The sequence below is a fragment of the Poecilia reticulata genome, chromosome 17 (assembly GCF_904066995.2).
Source record: "Poecilia reticulata chromosome 17, P_reticulata-male-v2, whole genome shotgun sequence".
In the NCBI taxonomy this organism is placed as follows: Eukaryota; Metazoa; Chordata; class Actinopteri; order Cyprinodontiformes; family Poeciliidae; genus Poecilia; species Poecilia reticulata.
In genome coordinates this window covers 14,920,826-14,942,372 of record NC_088846.1, presented here as the reverse complement: position 1 = coordinate 14,942,372, position 21,547 = coordinate 14,920,826, and positions in this window count along the sequence as shown.

Below are 21,547 nucleotides of genomic sequence, written 5' to 3'. Positions count from 1 at the left end.
ACATCTACAAGAAGCCACTGTACAATGAACATACCAACTTTACATTGACCAGAAAATAATGTGCACGGCCTGCTGTATGACAGTTTTGAAAACCATACCTGCCAATACTAGCAGTCCAATTTGAATCCACACTACTTGCTGCCAAATAAACACAAAGGCACTTCAACACTGATAAATTTAAATGCTTTGATTGAAACTCTACTACTTTTCTTGGGATCAGTTTGGGACATCCCTTATGCAAACCAGTCAGAAAAGAAAAATAAAAAAGCAAAGACAATGAAACATTCATTTGACTCAATTTGTTTTTGTGCTTTTTACTTGTGAGTCTATCTGGATACAGTGTAACCAGACAATTGGCTCACTGAAACTGTTAAGATTTGCATTCTTTCACTCGTAGCAAGCTAAACAGTTTGTTGCGTGTTAGCCACCTCTTCAGATTTAAATCAGTATATGGCTGGTAATTGTATCTGCATTCTTGTGGGTGTGAGTCTATCTGTGTTTTAGAGGTAATGCTTGTGTACTGTTGAGTGTCGCTGTGAGATTCTACAGCTCAGATTGCTTCTTTCACAACCATTTCATGTTTCAAAATATGCCATTGTAATTCTCAGTGTGTTTAGCTGCTAAAAGGTCAAAGTTTGTAAGTCTCAACTTTTTTAAAACTCTAACAGGTTTTCTTACATGCACACCCCGTATTTAACTACATCTGTTTTCCTTTCAACTCTGATCAGCCAAACTGTCCCTGTAGAAGAAAAATATTTCCGTAGCATGATGTCACCACCATGTTTTATTATGGAAAGGTGCAGTTAGTTTAACCAAAACATAGCGTTTTGTGCATTAGCAACTAAAGCTAAATGTTGGCTCAATATGAGAAAATCACCATCGACCACATGTTTGCTGTGTCATTTACATGGCTTGTGAAGCTACACATTAGACTTTTAATGGTTTCTAATCATTTTTTTTATCAAGGTCAAATTTGTTACATGCTCTCTCCGTCTTTTAGAGATAAAATATGTTCACTGGTGTTATTTGAAGCAGCTTCTTTTGTACATTTGTTTTTCTTTCATTACGCAACCGCTTCTGTACAGTTCATTCATGTATAGGAAATACGACTATTTCATCTTGAATAGCCTTATCAGAAGTGATAGCATTCAAAGCACAACGAAACCATTTATGTTTGCATGAAATAGTGTGATCTCTGCTTAGCAGACTATTTTCAGCATATTATATTAATAGGTGTTATCTTGATGCTTTTACATGAAGTCAGAACGGTAGTGATCACACCTTTTACTTCCTTGTTTCATGCACTATTCTTACCACCAGCTCAAAAAGAACATTTTTGTCTTGCTTTATGACGAGACATCCTCTTGTGTAGCATACCAAGAGTGGATTTTCCAACATGAAAATAAACTGGAACACTGCCCTTTTATTTGCAGATCAATGACTTCTGCTATTCTGGGGGTAAGCTAAACCAGTGATTAGTCCCACTCAGCAAACACAGGTTGTCTACAGTTCAATTTACTTTTCTTTGAGAATATGAAAGAAAGCAGATCTCGGCAATAATTATTGATATTCTTTGTACTTTTTAAGCATTTTTTGGAGCATTGGCATTTTCCTGGCATGGATATTCACTGCAAGTAAACAAGAGGAAACAATGGCAACATCGGGTTTATTACAAGAGTAATATTTTCTGACAAACAGTCGGTTCCTAGACCAAATTCAGCCCAGATTATTTCAGAAAGGTCTCTAAAACAATTGTCTAAAAGCATCAGACTAAATTGCTGCATGTTGTTGTATTATATAATCACACCGTAGAGGAAAATGACTCATGAGGTGGATAAAGGGCATGTAGCATATGAGAATGCTCTTTTTATTTCTTCTACTGAAATCTCCTTTATCACAGTTTGTATGTAAAAATGCTTTGGCATTATCTTTTTGGTTTTTGCTCTGAGAATATATACTCATATGTATATATGTATATATGTACCTTTATGGAATCAAATATTTAGTCATAAAAAGGTATGCAAATAGATCTTTCGGAGGATACCATGACATATTAGTGAGCTAAATGTTTTAGATGTAGAGATTTTGACACATTCAGTGCTATGAAAAAGTGTTTGCTGTCTTGCAAATGTCTTGTGTTTTTGCTTATAGCTACAACAAAATATTTCAGATACAAGCAACATTTCATATAAGACAATGATATCAAAAGTTATATATAACTGGATTCCCTAGTAAAAACCTTTTAAATGACTATGTAATTTATTAAAGAGGAAAAGATCCTAACCACACAGATCGAATATGATTGATAAGACCTTTAAAATCACCTAAACAAAGCAAATTCATAAAAGAAAGCACATCAGCAAGCTCACCGCTTAAGGGCTTGCGTGATAAGTCGCCAAGTATGGCACAGTTGGATGTTAGTATAACAGAGAAATAAATAAAGCCAGTGGTCATCTGCAAAACTACACTGCTCAGTCAGAAACAACCAGAAACAATCAGAGCTGGGATGTGGGTCTTAGTGTTGTCAATCATCCACGTCTATGTGATGCTCACACTGCTCTACTTGCTCTTAGGCTACAGCTGGTTACTGACACCAGAGTCTGTCGTGAATGGACCTTACCAAGCTCCGCCCAGAAACGCCCCTCGAAAGTCCCACGTGACTTTATGTCTCACATTAACCTCCTCGCAGAGCTTAGCTTCTATGGGATTTTTCGTTTCGACTGACTCTGCAGAGTATTTCTGAATCGATTAGTTTAGCATTTCTGCCGAATTTTCACAAAATATCAGCCACGACAAGGGAACCGACAAGTTCTTGTCATCTGTTTTGGACGACATTAAGATGTATTAGCCACGCGACGCCTCAAACATTGTGCGAGTTGCAGCTAAATGCTACCAGTCGATGAGGAAAACAGCAGATCCTCAGACCCTCAGCATAAATATAGCTGTGGACAAGATCACTGATGCCTGTTGTTCTTGCAAGGCTGGGCAAGTCAGCCATTCATGGTTTTGAGGGTTCGAATGTGCCTAGGACTTATACACGGTACTCGGTGCTAGCGTGGCTAACACAATTACAGTTTAGTAAAAGTTAGCGTGGCTAACACGTTTACAGTTTAGTAAAAAGCCTTTTCAGGTGAAATAAAATCTTTAATGTATGTCAGATACGGTACACATTGCATATTGATCTGTTCAGCTAACATAAGACTGTAACAGACAGGCTTCAAGATGTAGAAGTTGTATCGGTACTGCCATTATGCTGTACTTGGCTAAAAGGTTTTCAAAATGGATGTGTTTATTATTGACTATTTTCTTTCATTCACTAAACACAAAAAAAGCAAAGCAATAATACTTACGCCAGCAGACACTTTGTTCTTATTGATCCTACGACGGTTGAGCTGCAAATGCGGTCGTGCACAAGCTTTGATCCAAGCAAGGCTTTCCGTTTCAGATTTTGGAAATCTGTAAATTTTAGATCCACAAACACGATCAGGATACCTGACATCGCCTGTACAGATACCCCACTGACGGAAAACCATTTTTTTTCGAGTCCTGACGCAAAAACTTTCTGTCGGTCTGCTAGTCCACAATGTACATTACTATGAGTTTGTGAGCCGGTAACCCACGTGATAGCTGTGCTGTGACGTAAAATGGGCATTAGCCAGTGAAAGGCGGGCCCTGTCAGGGTCTGCGTTTCATTGGCTAATGCCCATTTACATCACAGCGCAGCTATCACGTGCCTGTTTTGCAGTCTTTTATTTATTTATTTATTTTTATTTATTTTTTTTTACAAAAAACCTATTTTTTGCAATGCTGTGTTTGCTTGTGTATTATAAAAGTAAAATGCGGTGATTGCTGTGTTACTATTAATGTATTTTACCGAATTCAAAGTACCGGCCATTTTTTCAAATCAAACTGAACTGGGCGCGTGAAAGCCAACCGTTCATGGCGTCATGCTACTTATGTCTCAATCCTGCCTTTTAAAAATATCAAGCTGCAGTTGTCTTGTTTGATAACATGATTTGATGTCCCGTTTGTTAACATAAAAGCAGGTGGCCATTTAACTTCGGTAAATATATTTTCAATGTCAAGTTTGGGGTTTTAGAATATGGGAAATGTCGCGGGTGGGGAGTATGATGGGGTCGAACGACGAACGAACGTAAACTTGGGGGGAGCGGGAGCAGCCATTAGACCAGGGGAGAGATGAACAAAAGTAATGTGGGGGCGGAGGGAAACCGTTAGACCACGGGACGACGGTAAGACTGGGGTGGTGACGGCTCGTGTTTCAGTCAGCGTTAAATTTGTTGCATGTTTGGTGCTCTAATCAGGCATGTTGAGATTAGGTTAGGTTGATAAACTGTTACAATGGGTCAGAAGCTTCTGGCCTCATATAAATTGTAAGTTAGTGGATTGTACATACAGATAGTTAATTTTCATATTTCTGAAATAGGAACAAACATCACTGAGAGTAAATAAAAGTGACATTTGCAAAAATGTTTTTACTGAAATGCCTACTTGCAAACTCACTATTGGTTATTGTAGCTTAGCTTTAAAACTATATAAATAGTACTGTTCTAAATTTGTTGTCAGAACAAATTATTTCATTTTATTATAAAAAATAATTAATTAAAAAAAATAATTAATTTAATTATTGGAAGACTTGCATATTTTGGTGTTTATATTTCTTTCTCCTTATATGGTAATTTTGTTTCCTCTCCTCAACAGCTGCATCCAGACACTCCTGAACTTCTCCTGGAAAGCAACTAGGCATCTTTAAAATAGGTGTGTATATTTGTTTTTGTTTTACTCAACCTGTTAAACCTTTAGTTTAAATTAAGAAATATGTGGTGTTTTCTACAATAACGTAGGCATAATGTTTAGGCATAATGTTTTATGTGTCTTTCTAATAATATCTAATGCAGCACTATGTAACTTATGATAAATTTTTTTACATATATGTTGAAACTGTCACTGTGGTGCTGCTCATCCCACTTCTCCCTGATCTCTTGCATTTGGCTACGCTACAGCTAACAGGACCTCTCATGAATGTTAAGGCTAGTTAGCATGGACACCGATGACAGTGGATAAACGGTTTTCCTGTAATGTTAAGTTGATTGACAGCATGAAGAGGTTGATTGACAGTGCTAAGACTATCCTCATGTCTCTGATTGGTTGGTTTTGGTTGGGAGTGATGAATTTCTTCAGATGGAAATAGTAGCTCAGGGGAAATGGAGGAGTTTTTATTTTCACAAATTATATGTCTCGTGACATAAAATCATGACATGGTGACTTTATTTTAACAAATATGCAAAAATCAGTGTATGTTTTTATTTTCAAAAGAAAATATTTGTGTGTTGTGTATGTTAGGCGTGCATCAATAAATCTTCCCCAAATCCTTAATTTTGAAGATTGGTGATCCGCCAATACATGTGAAAGTGATTTCATCCACTGATCTTATCTACCTCAGCAAAGATCTAAAAATTAACCGCTTTCCTCTCCTGTTAGAGATGTTTAGCCAATAGACCGGTCCACCAGGTCATGTCTCCATGTTTGCAGTTATCAATAGTCACCCCACTGTTGCCAACCCACTGACGTTTTCTGCATCTAGCAATATTTCATTTTTATTTTTTTCCATTTATTTTGAAGTATGTTGGTCCTGTTTACAACTATGATTTTCATGTTCCAAAGCAATTTTTTTTATGTTGCATCTTATAGTAATTAACAGTAATTTGACTACAAAGGCTAGTCAAGATTGCTTTACATTTAATTTATACGTTGAAATTTGTCTAGTAAAATGCAATAAATTAGTTGTGATGTGCAGAAGATAATCATTAGCAAGCTCAAGAATATGTTTAACTCTTAATATATAATAGCAAAGGTTAGTTATAAAGACTAGATGATGTCAATTTATGGTCTTAAATTGCAAAATAAAGTCTGCAAATTGATTGTAGAATGGTTTCATTTTTACATCACTTTGCATGATGAGCTACTTTCAATCTAAAGTGTTTTGTGTTCTACAACTACATTTACTGTGGACTTAGAATTTAGTTTTGTTTCAAAATTATGTGAAGAATATTCACATAAATACAGTTAAATACATTAACTTTAATATAGTTTACACTATAATTAATATATGGTATAGAATACAGACTTCAATGGTTTGGAAGACAAAAGTATTTGGAAATGTCCAAAGTTTAAAAAAAAAGTTTGTGAATATATCACAAAAGAGTAAAAAGACAGAAAATTTCAGTTTTGGAATTATGGAAAATATTTTGATAGAAATTCTGAAAAAAAAAAAAAAATACAGAAAATGCCCTGGTAATTTTTTGCCAGGATATTTTCCAGGTTTTTTTTTTGCAGAATTTCCGTCAGAAGTGTCCCGTAATTTAACAGTATTTTATTTCAAATTTTTTCGTAAAAAAAACATGGAAATGTCCTGGTAATTTTCTGCCAATACATTTTCTGGTTTTTTATGGAATTTCCAGCAGAATTTTTCTGTACAGTTTTTTCCCCCGTAATTTAACATATGCAAACTGTTAAATTATGGCCCACCACCACCACTTCAGGCGACATTTCCCATATTCTCAAGCTCAAAGCTTGACATGTATGGGGCAATGTGAGAGTTCATCTATTAAACTGACTGAAGATGAATACATAAACTAAAAGCTGGATCATAGACATTTTTAATAAGCGTATTTGTGAGCCTGCCTCTTTTTATTACGGTAAATTGAAATTAATTTTAGATTATTGTATAACTTGTTGTCAGGTTAACTTAGAAAGTGAGCTGTTGTTATTACAGGTTAGTTTTCTAAACTACAAAAAAGTAACTGTTAGGGAAGTAACACTGCTGTTATGCCAGATTTACCAATACTTTATTTTGTTAAATTCTTTATACGATTACTCGATTAATCGTAAGAATAATCGATAGATTACTCGATTATTAAAATATTAATTACTAGTAGCCCTAATAAATAAAATAGCATTTATAAGGGGGTTGGGGGATTAATGTCTCTCCTTCGCTCCCTCCTCCTTCGTTTCCCCACCCCTGTAACGATACGTCGAACCCCTTCTAATTATACTCTAGCCCCCCAGTCCGCAGATTAAGGTCTCTCCTTCGCCCCCCTCCTTCTACAGCCAGACCTCCTCCCCCTTCTTGCAATACGCCGTCCGTCCAGCCCCCCCAGCACTCAACGGTACGCTAGACCGGCCCCACCCTCTTCGAACCCTCACACTTCTAATGGTACACTAGCCCCCCCTCAATTTCTCTCCTTCACTCCCTCCTTCGCTTCCCCCCACCCCCCACCCCTTTAACGATACGTCAGCCCCCCACCTTCTCTCCTTCTTCTTCGAACCCCTTCGAAGGTACTCTAGCCCCCCAGTCCGCCACCGTTCCCTCTGCCCCCGATTCTGACTCTTCAGTACGCTCTTCCCACCTTGATCTGACTGTAACAGCAGATGACTAAAGGTTTCCGGTATTCTCAGATTGAAAACTTGTAAGCACTCTTAAGGCCATAATCATCCACACTCGCAAGTTGTGAAGTTCTGCTGAAGAAACGCATTCCAGTTTTGACACTGCTGACAATGTGTCACTCAGTTGGTGAGAAAAAATCCTCAAAACACCGTTAGGCATGAGGACTCAGAGGCAGGCCCTGACTTGGAGGCAGGTCCTGTCTCAGAGGTCTGTCCAGACTCAGAGGCAGGTCCAGACTCGGAGGCAGGTCAAGACTTAGAGAGGCAGGTCCTGTCTCAGAGGCGGGTCCGGTCTCGGAGGCGGGTCCGGTCTCGGAGGCGGGTCCCGTCTCGGAGGTGGGTCCAAACTCGAAGGCGGGTCCACACTCAGAGGCGGGTCCTGTCTCGGAGGCGGGTCCAGACTCTGAGGCGGGTCCTGTCTCGAAGGCGGGTCCTGACTTGGAGGCGGGTCCGGTCTCGGAGGCGGGTCCTGACTTGGAGGCGGGTCCGGTCTCGGAGGCGGGTCCTGACTTGGAGGCGGGTCCGGTCTCGGAGGCGGGTCCCGTCTCGGAGGTGGGTCCAAACTCGAAGGCGGGTCCACACTCAGAGGCGGGTCCTGTCTCGGAGGCGGGTCCAGACTCTGAGGCGGGTCCTGTCTCGAAGGCGGGTCCTGACTTGGAGGCGGGTCCGGTCTCGGAGGCGGGTCCCGTCTCGGAGGTGGGTCCAAACTCGGAGGCGGGTCCACACTCGGAAGCAGGTCCTTTCTCGGAGGCGGGTCCAGACTCTGAGGCGGGTCCTGTCTCGAAGGCAGGTCCTGACTCGGAGGCGGTTCCTGTCTCGGAGACGGGTCCTGTCTCGGAGGTGGGTCGAGACTCTGGGGCCAGGGAAACATTGGCCCCTCCACTTTACCGCCCTACCCATTTTTTTATTTGGGTTCCATCTCCTAACAGGCGTAGGGCAAAGTGTCAATAAAACCGCTACATGACCTGGTTGTTTTATATGTTAAAAATTTTACATATAAAAGCTGCTAAATTACGGGAAAAAAATCTGTTAAATTACGGAAAAAATTCTGCTGGAAATTCCGTAAAAAAACAGAAAATGTACTGGCAGAAAATTACCAGTACATTTTCCCGTTTTTTTTATGGAATTTTTTTTTTTTACTGTGAATTGTCTAAAATGCATTCAAATCTGACTCACTCGAATGCATTTTGTAGCTTATTGAAAATGTATGCATGCAAACACTTCAAGGTTGCTGGGACAAGCCATGTCAAACACCACACAGAGCAATAATGCAGTATTATATTGTTTCATTGTTCTTGTTTCAATCTGTAATTTTAGGATGACATAATGTATGACTTCTGATTCCGCTATGTTGATTGTCATATATCTATGTGGTAAAAAGTCAGTCTTGGGATGTCATTGGAAATTATCCAAGGCTACAAATGTTATAATGCTCAGTATGATGTATATTAAACTCATGTCCCAAGTCAAATAAACAGTAGGCAAACAATATGACAAATCTGTGAGGTTTAGTTCCCAAAGGAAGGTGAAGCACAGCACGCGTGGATCTCAGCGAGGACTCTTTCTGACAGACAGCTGACAGACTTCAGCGGAACACAACAGAGTGTGAACCATAGTAAAAATTCTCTGAAATTTCCAGTGCACACACCAGTCACTTCCTGTTTCCTGTCGAAGCTGTCGCTACAGAAACAGCTTCTCAACAGAGATTACACGAGATTTTGATTGATTATTTTCTCCCAATCTGTGCACAAATCTAAATTCAGAGGTCAACGTGCATAGAAAGCAACTAAGTAAATAATGAAACCTATTGAGTACCCCCACACACACACACATATGCTTTATCAGACACATATGTGCTTTATATATCAGTGACATGCGGTGAGGTTCATAGCTGGTGAGGCACCAATTTAATTATAATCGGATTTACAAATCTAGACCCACAGTATTGTTCGCGCATGCGTACAATGCTGGAGGGAAAAAATGCTATTCTTTAACGTGATGATTAGCCGCGCCACCGCCGCAGAATAATTCCGTTATCTCAAACTTAGACATGTAGATATTATTAATTTCGTGCTGTGTTTAACAGCAAAGGGAGAAACAGTTAAAGTACAACTCAAAACCATGTCTTTCTCGCTCTCTATATCAGCACAGCTACTGTATGGCTAGATCGCGGTTACCGTCTCTTACTCTGCAGTTGTGGAGTCACAAAGTCTGGGTTCATGAGCGCCCCCAGCGATGAGGCAAGAGAACTACCTGCCTCACCTTGAATCTGTTCTCTACCGTTTCTGATGGCTCCTCAGCACACTAAACATGTTACACACACAGTTGGTGACAATAGCAAACACAGTACATTAAATACATAAACTAGATTATGGAAAATCAGTTCATACATTAAATATTTTTAACCATTTTATTGGCGACGTACAGACAGGAGGAGCATGCTCTCATAGATTGTCAACCGATGCAGTTAGCAAGAGGTTGCGCAATCCCAGGTGAGGCTCAGCTCGCTGCTGCCTCACCGGCTTCGCTTCCAGGCATTTGAATGGGAAAATGGGAAAATTCAGCGATTTTGAAAAAAAATAACAGCAGATTTGGTTAAATTAAATGAAAAATAGGTAGTTTATAGTACAAACCACAGGGTGAAATATAACGATTATAACGATTTTATTATTGTATAATAAAATGATGATTATATATATATATATATATATATATATATATATATATATATATATATATATATATATATATATATATATATATATATACCTCCTTCGCACTAGCTTTTATCTCTTTGAATCTGCAGCTAGACTGCTTGGATGCTTCTAATATAAAATGCCAGAATAATGCATAAGTAAAAGTGGGACATTGACGTAGGACATGAATAGATTAAAAGTAGAAGGGAAAAAATTGAGCCTGACACACAAAAGGTAACAGTTATGGAGCTTAGATGCATCACTGCATCACAGTGTAATGAGTCTCCAGATTAATCTGCAGGCTTTAATGCCTCTGGATACTTCCAATCTGTACTCTGAGCAATTTCAATACAGTTTTTATAAATATGTGTCATACTTGATGATTTGCAAATTTTTTGGGACACAGGTTAGCCACATATTTTCCGGAACAGTAGCTGACATGTTCATGCCTAAAAGCAACAACCAGACTACCTTCAGAGCAAACGGCTGAGTGAATGTGCTATTTTAGCACTTTGCACTGTTTGCATCGCCTAAGTGCTCTGCAGAGTAATCTAAAAGAGGAAAGAGAGGTTTTTACAGAAGTGACACAATGACAAAGGACAACAGCATTGAGAAGAGAAAAAGAGACAAAACCGCTAAAATGATCCTATCTCACTGCCACTAACATTTAAAAGAATATTTTGAAATGTAATTTGCTTCAGATTATCACAAAATTAGATCTTCTCTAGTGGGGAAGCTTTTTCTGCATGTGATTCTGTTTGTCAAGTCAGTTACTGGAAACTGTTGAATATTAATGTCCGTGGTAACGCATGCAAATCGAGCTGCACATGCAGGCCAGTTGCATGGCCATATTCATTAGAACGGATGAAGAGAAAAGTCAGTTGTGACACCAGGGGAGTCCAAGGTGTTTTGAATAAATTTTCATCACCGGTTGTTCCCAGCAGAATCCAGTTTACCGATATTGTTTTATTTATTTTTATTGGATGATCTAATCTGTTGTTGTTTGGTCCTTCATTAATGTCGAGCACAGAGAGAATAGCATGACGACCGTGTTTGGGTAATATAAATCAGCTGAAAAGGTTGTGTTTTCCAATCCTAAAAATACTACTGGCCTCAAAACAGATAATTTGTTTCATCTCATCCAGCCCTGTTCTAAAAGCCAGGACTGGATTTTTTTCCATTTGACATTTAAACAGAAATGAATGAAACAAATATGAAATGTCAGGGGTCAAGCAGGACAATTGCGTCATCATACAAATGTATAAAAATAAAAGGGACAAACACTATTCAGGGCGAGCATAATGAATAGCAAAAATCTGAGTTATAGGCTTGTCTGTTTTCATGTGCATCATTTCACATCTCTATATCAGAGACTATCACTAACAAAAAGACACGGTTAACGTGTCTTTACATGGCTCACAGCTAATCTTTTCATCATAGCCCTAATGAGAAGTAAATGAACTGTTAAATGATAAAAGCACTTCTGATTCAACCCTTAACACAAAAATGTGATCCATCCAACCGAGGCAGTGCATTGTATCTCACTACTTCCGCTTGAAACGATTCAGTCTTACACTGACACCTGGTGGACAAGATTTAAATTACCTTTATTTATTTATTTATTTTTCACCTTTTACTTTACAAGTGTGGATAAAGTAGAGGCATGGTCTGCCACATTATGTGATAAACATACAATGATTATGGGATTTGAGACACAGCTACAGCTTGAGTTCAAAATGGTTTATTTTTCTTTAAAGAATTCACATATTTGTAATATCACCACTAGAAAAAAGAAGAATACATACTGACCTTGCAAGATTTGGCTGCATAAAGCTTATGCAATATTTAACACAAATATTCAATATAATCACAAAGGTTGGGATTTTTATGATAACCTGTAAATTACATTTAAAGGAAACATTTTTAAAAAGACAAAAAAAATGGTATAAGTAAATAGGAGTCTCAAACAAAAAAACAAGCAAAAGCACATTTAAATTAGTAATTTAAAACCCAAATTAAGACAGAAAAAAACAGAAAAAGTGTTGTAATAATAATGTCAAAAGGTTTTCAGGTGACCCTTAGCTTATCAGGCAGACAGAAGTTGTAAACTTTGTTCCCTTTAGAAGACAAATCACATGTTTTCTGTGACTCGTCTATTTTCATCCGTCCTGACACTATGTTTACAAGTCCGGCTTGTTACTAAGGTTAGGGTTCATTTTACGACATGCAAATAGTCATGTGGAAGTAGAACTTCCTCCACGGGGTTCATCTGACCTGAAACTGATACTATTACATCATACCAAAACATTTCCCCCAGAGCATATACAGAGGAGAAAGGTAAAATATATATGTAAATAATTATGTAATAAGTAATAGATAAATATGCATTTTAAAATGTGGTGGGACTAAGATAAACTCAACCAGACAGACTATGTGTAATATTGGTCAATATGCTAATAAGCAACAAGTCATCAAGTGACAAAGCATGCCTCCTAGTAATAGTTAGTCCTTCCTCCACACCACCCTGTCATTGATTTTGAGTTGTTAGTTACTCAGATCTGCAGGCTTTATCTGTTATATAAGTGAACAAATGTGTAATCTTTCTGTGTCAGTCAAACTTGAGATTTTCTTTGAGCAATGATAAGCCATACTCTGAAGAGAGACAATCAGACAAATCAGAACAATAATGAGATGTACACACAAGGAAGAGGTACACTGATGCAAGAATAATTTGGCAAATATTCAAGAGAGCAGACTGCTGTAGGTATGAAGATGGTGGGCACGTTTTTGTCCAAACAGTGCCAATAGGTTTCAGTGTGCTGGACATCATTAAATGTTGAAGTTTTTTGCTTACCAAGCGGCATAAAATGAAGCCATTTTTGCTTTGAAAAATCAAAATTATATTATTTATGTTAAAATTTTTAACACTGCAGCAAAAATTTAATTTTTTAAAATAACATTTTACAAAAAAAGTATGAAAGCTAATATTTGAAATATGTTTTAGGAGGCAATAAAATGAGAATACTTCAGTGACACCCAGTGGGGAAAGGAGCACACTGCAGTTGGTCCAACTTGTACTTAGCTTGAGTCCAAACATGCTAGGTTTGCCTTTTATTACACTTTCATTACACTTTTTATTATTCCCTATATGGCAGTTTGTAGGGGCTCTCCTGAGGCTTGCTTCCTGTATCTGCAGACATTGTTCTGAGTTTAAGAGAAGAAATGCACCAGTCGTTTCTGTCGATCAGATGAGGACACCAGCAGCACAACAACTTTATTACGAAACAGAAGCTTAATACTTTCACCAGCATTTTATATCTGCATTTCTGTAGCTTATTTTTAATGACACACATATCTTAATCATTGCCCAGACATGTGCAACATTTTCCACTCTGCAGCAGAGGGATGGTAGAGATTAACAAAAGAAGATACAGCAAGAATAAGAGCATTGTGTGACTTGCAAAAGTGCTTTGTTTGAAGTCCAGTTAAATTCAAAAGAGCATACAAATGTATTGTTCTTCCACTTCATATATGAGAAATGTATTATGCCATGTCTTTCCAGCAGATTACCTTGATCTCAGACTGTAAGTTTACCGATCCTGGAGTTTCTGAAAGAAGATTGGAAGAGAGATCTTTTAGTATTCAGGCTCCTTTGCGATCAGCTTCCAGGGTTTGTCAGACAAGCCCTGGACAGGGTTTCACCTCAAACCGGCTCCTCAATGCTGACTGACAGATAAAGTTTGTCTGTCAGTCATGCACCCTGTCAACTGTTAAGACTAGATTTTAAACTTTCCTCTTTGACAGTTACACTGGTTTAAGTTATCAATATATGCCGCTGTAGGATTAGCCATACTCTGAAGAACAAGCTCACCACTTTCCTCACTCTGCTACAGTCTCCTGTTACACTACAGCATTCATCGCAGTGACTATGTTAATATGAACTTTATTGCCTCTGTGTTTCCTTTCCTTAGATAAGATGTTTGACCTGGAGATCTTGTGTTTTACAATGTATTTTTCCTCATCAAACCAATGAAACACAGCTGTAACTAACTCTATGGGTTTTCTTGTTTCTTGTATATTTATGAAATCAGTAATTCCATGTTCAGGTCGGTTTCTCTCCTAGAGAAAGTTGCTAACAGAGCCACTGCTGCTGTACTCTCTGTATGTGTACTCAGATTTTATATCTTGAATAAAGCAAAATGTCCACTCAAACTTAACAGGGTTCTGCTGAAGATGTTTTTTTAAATTTTACCAGAGAATAGTTACAGAGAGTAGACTGCTTCCTTTGATGCAGCAGCTTTTCCAGACAGACTATTTTACGAGCGAGAGAACAGGACTATATTATTATATTGGCGCAAAGCAAAAAACAATAAACTATGCATTTCACTGAATGGCTTGTCAGTCACATTTTAATCCTGTAACCAGCACATACAAAGAACCACAAAAAGCAGGAAGTGTATGCATGCTGAAAGTTAAATTGAAACATCTCTCTGTCAGAATGCAATGACTTGTAATTGTTTTCAGCTCCAAAGAGTTCAGGCAGCAGAATGAGAGAAGTGAGAGGAGAAAAGAACACGGGGAAAAAAGAATGACCTTTCCACCCACTGGCAGCGAGAAGCGTAAGGAGGCTAATATTAGGCGGTCTGTTTTGAAAACTGGTGGACGAGTCTTTGCATTTGCTCTGTCTCTCCCTCAGTCTCATTTTCCTCCTGCCCACTTGCCCTCCCTCCACCCCCAGCTGCGTTACCCCCTTCCCCCCTCCTGCCTCTCCCCTCCCTGGGAAAACAGGGACAACAAATTAGCCTTCTTTTCTCGGCCGGGCCTGGGGAGGAGGACACTTGGACGGGCCTCAGAGTGTCCGCCTGGAGTTCCCATGGACCCCTCTTGCCCCTTCCCCTTTCAGCCGCCGAGGAAGCAGTCATTGTGCCAGCACCTGTCTCTGAGGAAATTGGTAAAAGTGATGGCTTTGTTAGCCATCTCCATGGCAACCAGGAGAAAAGAGCGGGGGCCTGGTTAGCCGGGATCCGGGCAGTGACTGTGGTGGGGAGAGGAAAAAGAGTGGAAAAGGGAGGGAGGTTGAGGGGGATACTGAATGCAGTAGGCAGTCACAACGCCTTGGCCTTGCCAAGCCTCTATCTGTGGATGTGGCGGTGGACATGGTGTGTGTATATCTGCAGATGAATTTGTATGTGCCTATAGTTTCCTTCTCTATTGTGGGTGACACTTTAACATCCACCAGGCAACGCTTGACTGTAACACGCTTGAAAGCAGCTAAAGCCAATTAAATCATATCTTATGCTGCAGCATCCACCCTCGGAGCAACAGATAAACATTTTTAATCATCAACCGGAAACTTTTAAAACAAGTAGAACATTGGATGATGTCCAGCTACACAGCATATTAGTTAAGAGTGCAATTGGCTGCAGTAAGTGTATGAAACCAAAGTCTTGCTGACCTCAGCATTGGTCTGCTTTGAAACTCAAGACTGAATAAACTGTGAATAAATTCTGTGTAGTTCAGCACAAACATTGATGTGCTATTAAACGTTTTTAAATTTTAAGCAACCATTTAATCATAAATCAAATTATTATCTGTGTCAAAAATGAAGTCGAACTTCATTTTTGACTCAGATAATATATAGAGATAATATATATAGAGATTGGCACACATTTAGTAAGCCAAGAGTAATACATGTTTCTGACCAGCAGATGGTGCTGATTCACTGGTTCTAGATTATTAAAGCTCTTTTGGCACATTTTTCGTAGTTCTGGCTCAAGGTTTTGTGCAACTAATTTCCTTGAGCTTTAAATGTAAATATAAGAAACATATTTGCTCACCAAACGATAGATGAGGAAAAGAAGGAAACACTAACAACCAGCCTACTGTGCAATATGGTAAAAGATCTCAAGATATACATTATGCTCACCAGCCACTATAAGTTAAACCTTTTGAAAAGCTTGTTAACACAAAATAGTGAATCAGAGTCCATTACATAGCAACAACTCACTGAATTTTGACATAGACATAGATTTGTTGAAAATTATTCCTGAAGTTCAAACTGAGGGTCAGAAAAGGGGAGGAAATGGGACTTAATGTGACTTTTAACATGGAATGGTTGTTGCTACAAGGTTTGAATATTGAAAATATTAAATGAACTACAGTGGCTGAACCACTGTAGTTTTTTCCTATTACCATCTCTCAAATTTACAGAAAATGTTCCTTACTTTTTCTGTTATGCAAGTCATCTGTATCCTATACCAAAGTCCCTTAATTTTTTATCACTTTAAATGTTAACTCTAAGGTATTTATAGAGTCTGAGTAGCATGTAAAACTCAGTTATCTTTCAAATAGTAAGACATATCTTGCTTATTAAATAATGTTTAACAAAATCAGTTTTTGTCTTTTTTTGCAATTTATTATAAAGTCAAGAGCTTTGTAGAGACAGCTTTTGATGAAAAATAATAATTTTGTCACGATCTTTCCACTTCATAGAGACTGATAATATGTAGGCTTATGCATATACAAACCAAATGATGTATGACCGATATTCCCTCTTCCTCTTTGTTTCTGATTCCCATGTGGGGCATCTGCTGTTTCGCTGCAGCCTCATTTGATCACAATAGCCTCATCAATCCATAACCTCAGAAGGACCAACAGGACACTTAAAGCCTACCTGATTGTTCCTGATACCTGATACTTCTCATTTTAGCTGGTTACCAAAACAAATAACACAAAATAATTTTTAAAAAACCTGCAACCATAGGTTCAGCACTGAAGTGCATTGACTCAGTATGTATGTGTGTGGTCCTGTGTGCTCCTGGAAATGTCCACATTTAGGTGCTTTTCTTGCTCAGTTGAGTTGTATAATTGTGCCTAAATGCAAACAACTGTTATTTTATAGAGCCTGGTAGAACAGAAATGCCAGGAGAAGCGTGATTGCTGTTTTTTTTTTTTTTTATAGAAGAGGTTTACAGTTTATGAGGTTGAGTTACTACTTTTACGGTTACTTCGGGTTATAATTGTTTTATAATACTAATAGTGGTCTGAGATATGTAGTTTATAAGTGACTTTCTTGCTTCAGGTTCTTGGTTGGCAAAAGTTTAATGTCATCACCCAGGTGTGTGATAATATGGTTCACTCTGGACTTATTGTTAATCCATTGCAAGATAAAGCGTCCAATAAAAAAGAAAGAAAAGAAAAACCGGAGAGAAAATTTGCACCTAGTTCATGGTGATCTATGTGATGGACTGGAAACCTGTCCTGGGTGTAACCTGCCTCTCAACCAGTGATTGCTGGGATACCACAACCCCTGTGCTGACCTTGGACAAGAGAAGCCGACTCAACTGCAAAAAAAATGGACGCATATAGTTCATGTTGAACTCTTTTCACCTTATGTTTGACTTGAGGAACCTGGCAGCGAGCCCGAAGAAACACTGAAGAGTTCAAAAAACTCCACAATGTAAGCAGACTGCAGTAAAAGATATCTTGGATGTGAGAAGGCTATCATTAAGTCGGTTCTTTTTAATTTTCTTAAAAATTCTTGGTATCAGTTTTGCGCTTGGGATCACACATTTCTGAAGGTATTTCAGAACGACAGTTTTATGACCAAATATGAAAAAGTGATTTTTTTTATTAAGTCCAGATAGCTCTCAGTGCTGAATTATTGGCAGCAATATACACTAGACTCTAGGCAAATGTTAAGCAGCATGATTTCTTTTTATATCATGTGATTATTTTTGTTCAAATTAAGGCCTATGTGAAGTTACTACTCATAACGTAACACTGTTGTGAAATGGTGTTTAAATAACATAAGGTGTGTGCATTTTTCATTACTTACACTGGAAGAAACTTGCACCTAGACGTGTAAAATTTTTTCAAAACATATAATTTGTGTTGAAATGATGGATGCTCACATTAATGAAATATGCCACATAAATCCAACTGAAGACAACTATAGTTTCCTGAAAATGTAGTCATTTTCTGTTGTTTGCCATTTCCCTCATGTCAAGTGTAAATAGGTCCTTTTTAAAAAAAACTCTATTTAATTTCACCACCCATCGTTTGGTCTGATTGCTACCAGACCCGTAGAATCAAGAAAACACTTAGAAAGAATCTGCTTGACAACATGAAATACGCTAAAAGATATTTTATTTTTTTTAAAAGCAACACATCATGCCCCAGCAAATTTATAAAGGAAACCAATACAATTTGAAAAGCTGTGCTCCAATCAAATCCTAGGCCTGCTGCAAAGGTGTTTTCTCACATCGTACACAATAAAGTATGAACAAGCAAAAATAAAGACAAACACATTGATAAAACCATGAGAACTGCAACATGAGGGGATGAAGCATACACTTTGGTAGGGCAAGGTGTGATCTGGAGAGTTTTCTAAGTTTTATCTTTCATTTACTAAAAGAGGGAAATAATATTTGAAGAGTCTTTATTGCTTATATGTTTTATTAGCATTTTTAATGTGGTACCTTTGATACAGACAAGACTCCTGTTCAGAAGTCATTTCGAATTCAAAGCAGTTTCTTGGTCTTTTGGCTTCATGGCAACTCATTAAATTGCAGCATCTAGCACATTTAGTAATTTATTGGATCAAGTTAATTACCCCTGAAATACTGACTCTTCCTTTATTCTCTTTGTTCCGCTCTTTTATTCAGAGAACTTTCAGGAGTAAACATGGATAAATTCACACATACACACACACACACACACACGCACACGCATACACACACACACACACACACGCACACACACCCACACACACACACACACGCACACACACACACACACACACACACACGCACACACACACACACACGCACACACACGCACACACACACACACACGGAGAGACAGCATGGACACTGACATGCTCACAAGCCAGCAGAAAAACACCTTAACCTCAAACCACATGCTAGGTGCAGACAGGACCACACATACTGTCTCGCACACAAAATGTTTGGAATGCTGTAAACATTTATTTCGGTTGAAAAGAAAATTTTTGTGTGTGCGTGCGTGCATGTGCGTGTGAGTGTGCACGCATGCATGTGTGTGTCTGTATATACAATGTGTTATTCAAAAGGAAAGGAAAGTACTTCTGCACATGTGGGCCACCAGATAGAGATCAAACAGCGACATAATTTAAGCTTGTTGTGCACAAAATTGGATAGGTTTATGTAGGAAAAGGAGCAAAGTCACCGCTTGTCAATGAAATTTACCAAACCATCTGAGATTTGTGTCTTAGAGCTTTTTCAGAAAAAAAAAACTCTGATGTTTCTCCGTTTTAGAGACCATAAAAAAACCCCATAAAAACCTTTCTGTTTTGTAGACTAAGGTCCAAAATGTGTTTTAATGACTATGTGATAATATCAACGTTTGGTCTGATGTTGTTTTCACCTTTTCAACGATTTTACTTGAAATAAACACTAAAGACACAAGTATATAAGTTGCAAAAAATACTTACACCATGTTTTAGTGTTGTGTGTTTATTAAATACCAAGACAGTGTCTGTGCATGTTTGCGCTGTGCGGTTCAGGGACCTCCCTGACAGTCTGTCAAGCTCAATCTGGCCAAGGAAGGACACACAGATAGCTTGCTGGGGGTGAAACATGTGGTCAAACTCTGTCTTGTCTCCCTCAGTTTTTCCCTTTTTTCTTTTATACCTCCCCATGCATGGTCCTTAAAGGAAAAATAAATACCATATAATTATCTTTCTGTAGTGCAGTCCCCATATAACGCTCCTTGCACAAGTATTTATTCCCTTTGATGAGAGACCAACACAAGGAAGAGCATGGGTTAGGCTATAAAACAATTTCCCCAGCTTTGAACATCCCACAGATGAATATTTAATTTGTAACTCCAAAATGGAAGCAGCATGGCAGAACTGTAAATCTACAAGAATCTACCAAGTCATGGTCAACAGAAAAGAAGACCATGATATCTCTGGAAGAGCTGCAGAGACCTACAGCTCAGACGGGTGAATTGCTTAACTGGACAATTATTAGTTGTGGATCTTTTTGAAAGAGAAAATGACATTACTGGAAGAAAGCCATAAGTAGTGAAGTATAACATTTGTTATGAGCACCATCGCCATCATCATTACTCATCACCACTGTCAACAACTCTTGCAATGAAAAGTTGCTGAACATGAGTTACAATAACGTTGGGTTTCCCTTTGGGATTAATAAAGTACTTTTGAATTTAATTTGAGACACGTGGAAAAAGGTGCTTTGATCAGATAAAGCCGATTTTGAACTTTCTGACCTACATGCAAAAACAACTGAAGAGGCAGAAAACTAAAACTGAACATGACCTTGAATACCCACAGCGAAACATAGTGGCATCTTTTTCTGCTGAAGATTTTCTCCAGCAAAGACAGGGCAGCTAAGATCACGAATGAAGCTAAACACAAGGTAGTTCTGTTTTTGTAAAAAAAAAAAAAAAATATATATATATATATATATATATATATATATATATATATATATATATATATATATATATATATATATATATATATATATATATATATATATATTATATATATATATATATATATATATATATATATATATATATAATAGGGTGCATAAGACCTGTGACTGTGGGATGGAGAGTCACTTTCCATCAGAACAACCCAAAAACACAGCTTTTAACTAGTATGCAATGATTTAAGTCAAAGCATGTGTTAGAGTGGCAAGTCTTGAAAATTGCTGTTCACATGCACTCTCTCCATCCAATCCAACTGAGATTAAACTACTTTGCAAACACAAATGTGCCAGCATTTTGGGTTTTAGGTGTGGTAAACCATTAGAAACATACCCCAAAAGACTTGCAACTTTAATTGCAGCACAGCTGGCTTCTAAAAAGTGGAAGGGCTGAATACAACTACACATCTCCAGACTTTAACTTATCAAAAAAAAAAACCCTGAAAACCATGTATCTTTTTTCCCCCATTTCAATTATTGAATAATCTGTGTTTGTCTGTCATATCCCCCTAAAAACATTGAAGTTAGTGTTTATGTGAAATTAAAGGACACTGTATCTGTGATGGGCTGCACAGTGGTGCAGTTGGTAGAGCTGTTGCCTTGCAGCAAGAAGGTTCTGGGTTCGATTCCCGGCACCGGTCTTTCTGCATGTAGTTTGCATGTTCTCCATGTGCATGCGTGGGTTTTCTCCAGGTACTCTGGTTTCCTCCCACAGTCCAAAAAATGTCTGTCAGGTTAATTTGCCTCTCCAAATTGTCCCTAGGTGTGAGTGTGTGTGTGTGTGTGCATGGTTGTTTGTCCTGTGTCTCTGTGTTGCCCTGCGATAGACTGGCGACCTGTCCAGGGTGAACCCCGCCTCTCACTCAGAACGTCAGCTGGAGATAGGCACCA